Source organism: Octopus bimaculoides, chromosome 13, assembly GCF_001194135.2.
Source record: "Octopus bimaculoides isolate UCB-OBI-ISO-001 chromosome 13, ASM119413v2, whole genome shotgun sequence".
In the NCBI taxonomy this organism is placed as follows: Eukaryota; Metazoa; Mollusca; class Cephalopoda; order Octopoda; family Octopodidae; genus Octopus; species Octopus bimaculoides.
Window position 1 is genome coordinate 63,628,761 of NC_068993.1, and position 3,901 is coordinate 63,632,661.

Sequence of the window (3,901 nt, forward strand, 5' to 3'; positions counted from 1 at the left end):
ATCCCGAAAGAATGAAAGACAAATTCGACCTCAGCGGAATCGCCGCCTTAATAATAATAATAATAATAATAATAATAATTCTAACGTAGACATAACACCATATATTTTGGATGAAAGTAATCAGTTTTACATTATCCATTGTGATTTGAAAGAAATTTAGCGGTGTCCTCGTAGATGTTCCCTTGGTTCTTTTTCTTTTCTTCTTTCCTCCATCCTTCACACAGTTTCCCAGAACCGAAACGACTGACCTCTGCCATCAATACTTTTCGGTACTCCCGATCCGATGCAGGAGCTCTACGTGGTTACACGACATTTTAGAAATAGCTGCCAAGTCTCTCAAATTATATCCTTACCATCTTACCCCCACCGCCAAATACCGCTGTACACGTTTCATGTTTGAGACCATTGTTTTATATTGGTCAAAGGTTTCACATCTGTTGTGGGGTGGGATTCAAAGAAGTCGATCAAATCTTCCCTAGTGTATAATCAATACTTATTTGTTATCGACCCTTTAATAGATGAAAGGCTGCGTTTTCTGGTGCAGATTTCGAATCTCTAATGTTGAAGATACGAGTCAAAATAATTCCATAATACGGCCTTCTATTCTATAGTGATAACAATAAAGGAGCTTGTACCTAGCTACTCCAACTGCTAGAAATAACAGTTAAATCGACATCTAGCTGGCCCTCTGTTTTGGAGAGAGAGAGAGAGAGAGAGAGACCCAGCGGTCATCAGTGGAAAGCCTTTGATCTGTCTGGTGATGAATGGCCTGATCTGTTTAGCTTCAAATCAGTTCTGATCTAGCAGATCCATGGTTAGAGGCGTTCCTTCCATGACATCCATGTAAGGCTACATTTTCATTTGTACCATTTCCTTAGGACGTTAGGGCTTCATTTGAAGGCATCTGACTGCTGTTTCTAACAGTTTAAATGACCACTCAGAGGCTCCTTATGATTTCTCAGAGACACAAAGTAAAGGGGATGTTGCTTAAGAAAATGAATTGGATCTGGGCATGGATTGAAACTGGATTGCTGACACAGTTCACTGAAACCTAATATAGAGGATAGGAAATGGGGGTGGGGGTGGAGGATGAGGTGGAATGTCTGAAGTAAAACAGACATGACTGGGTTTTGAAACTGGTTCACTGAAGACTCTGTCGCCACTGTACATCTGCTAGCGACCAATTTTTGCTTTTAATCTATTTCCTGTTCAGTTGTAACTTGTTTCCACAGTAACACCTTTTTTCTTTTTCCCATAATTGTTTCCCAGCAGTGTTCTTGGTTGTCTCTTATGTAACTTTTCAATAATGTTGATTAGCCTCAGAGCAGCCTTCACTAATCACAACTGTTTTCCATTTGTGATCAGGAGCCAGTTGGGGTGGGGAGGCTGGCATCGACCATGTTCAGATGGTGCTTTTTATGTGCCACCGCTATGGGGAGCCAGCCAGGCAGCACAGGCAATGACACACACATGAATGGTGCTTACTGCGTGCCACCAGCATGAGAGCCAGTCAGGCAGCACTGGCATTGGCCACAACTACATTTTCCATTTGATTGTGATTTGACTTCTGTTTTGATCTATCTATCTATCTATCTCATAAATGGTTGCAACTGGAACACTTTTGATTATAGGCCTGCTCTGTCAGGCTACTATGGATGCTAGCGTAGGCCAGAGAGTTCGACCGAGAAAAGATTAGCCAGAGGCCGCTGCCAGTTTCTGCGTCTGCTTTGGCATGGTTTCTACTGCTTGACGCCCTTCCTAATGCCAGCCACTTGACAGAGTGGACTGGGTGCTTTTTTACATGGCACCAGCACTGAGGATTTTCAGGGAATGCTGGGGTTGGAGGAATCGGCGGAATGGTTGGGCGAATAGAGTGAGGTGGTATGGGCATGTGTTGAGGAGGGATGAAGAGCATGTTCTGAGGAGGGTGATTGCATTTAAGGTAAATGGAGCATGAAAGCGAGGTAGACCGGGGAAAAGGTGGAGGGGACAGGTGGAGGAGGAGATTGGGAGGGTTGGTTTGAAAAAGGAGGACGCCCAAAACTGAGCAAGTTGGCGATCCAGCCACCCCTGTTAACGGGGACAAAACCTGAATTTAAAATACTGGATGATGATGATGATGATGATGACCAGCACTGGTGAAGTTGCCATGTACCTGCAAGATAAGACCCCTCAACTAAGCGGAGTATAGACTGGAGGAATAAGAAACTATGATGGAGGGAGAGGAGCAGGTGTCTTGCTGACGAGGTAAACACATGGTTTGCCCACCTGAGACATGGGAGGTCCAGTTACAACATGAATGTGAGACAGGATGGGAAGTGTAGTGAGTGAAGATAGTGTGACAGATGACTAGAGACAGGGAATGAGTAGAGCACAGAAGATATGAGTTCAGTGTTGTTGGGGATGGGGTGAAGAAAATAGATGTGTCGCACTGAGTTACTTTCGGTTTAGCTCGGACATTGCTCCTGCCACATGTCTAATCTGAAGTCTGAAGCAGCTTATTTTGCAGAATAATCTTACCGTAATGTTGGTTATACATCTTATTGTGTTATAAGTTGAAACTGCTTTCAGTCACCATTGCTATACAAGACAGATTATAAAGACATATATTGTAATAATGTCAATAACAGACCAGAGCCTAATTCACAGGTCAGAATCATAGATTGAACCAGGGACTACTTTTAAGCCTTCAGTCAAACAGGTTCCACTCGGCTACTCTGGCTGTGAATGACTTCATAATTTGTACACGCATACAGCTAATTGTCATTTGTGTGTGTGCGTTCACCAATAATGTTCATGTGTGTGTGAGTGATGCACATACCAGTAGTGTAAGAGGGAGAGAGAGAGAGAGAGAGAGAGAGAATGACAAGAGTATGCGTGTTTGAATCATTCTCTTTCTATTGCACTCACACTTTTACCATCTCCTTTCCACAGTGATTTATTACACCACAGGAATCTATTGTTAGTGCTTTAATTTAATAGCTAGGTAAATGGTAGAGAGATGCTGAATCTTCACAGCAATGACTTGCTCTAAGATGCATGCATTAAAGCATCAGATTAAAGAGAGAGAGAAAGGGGGACAGAGAGAAAGTGAGAGGGAGAGAGAGAGAGAGAGAGAGAGAGAGAAAGTCAAACAAGTGCTTCTAGCATATGCACACAAACATAAACACACTTGCACACACATGAAGGCTAATGGTGTGTGCACATATATGCATACCACCTACTTTCTCTTACACACCTGCTTGTGTGTGTGTCTGTGCATATGCCAGTGGTATTTGTTTGAATCTCTTTTGCACTCTCATACGTTTCCCTTCCTCTTCTCACAATGTGATAGATTTTTTTTTACACCACAGGAATCTGTCGTTAGCAATTTAATGTAATAGATAATGGTATACAGCTGTTTGTCTTGAAAAAATAAAAGGCAATTGCTGTGACTGCAGTCCTATAAATTTAAAGTTTATTTTCAAAACATTTGCTGTGGGTTTCTCAAAGGAAAACAATCTACTTCTAGCAAGTTTTGCTTTATTGCCATTGACTTGTTTTATTCTGTACAACTATATTAAAAGATTTTACACCATTCTGCAATCGACAATGTTTTACTTGGCATCTATTTTTAAAAAAAAGACAGTCAGATAACATATTTTCTTTCAGCAAATCCCAATTTATAATGGTCTTTTGATCACTTCCCACTGTTTATCTCTTCATCAATATGTAGTCTAGACACTTCACGCCAGACATGCACAGAACAGTGAACTTGACAACACTCAAAGCATAACCTTATTGCCGTTGAAAATCTCTTGATGCCGTCACTACAAAGAAACAACCTTGCCACACATTTGTTGATGTAATGCGAATGACATACAACTAAAACTTTCAGAGGTGGTACACTTGATAACCCCCC

At 41.7% G+C, this 3,901-nt stretch overlaps 1 protein-coding gene and 1 long non-coding RNA gene across 3 annotated transcripts in view; one reads left to right on the plus strand and one right to left on the minus strand.

Annotated features, from left to right (window-relative positions):
• The window catches only part of LOC128249312 (uncharacterized), a 16,027-nt gene extending 13,243 nt beyond the window's left edge, over window positions 1–2,784 (minus strand). Inside the window, exon 1 of the long non-coding RNA XR_008265411.1 lies at window positions 2,521–2,784. This is a non-coding gene — a long non-coding RNA (uncharacterized LOC128249312). The remainder of the gene's footprint in view (window positions 1–2,520) is intronic.
• LOC106867772 (tumor suppressor candidate 3) overlaps window positions 1–3,901 on the plus strand; it is a 50,830-nt gene that overhangs the window by 3,786 nt on the left and 43,143 nt on the right. The gene's annotated exons all lie outside the window — the stretch shown is intronic.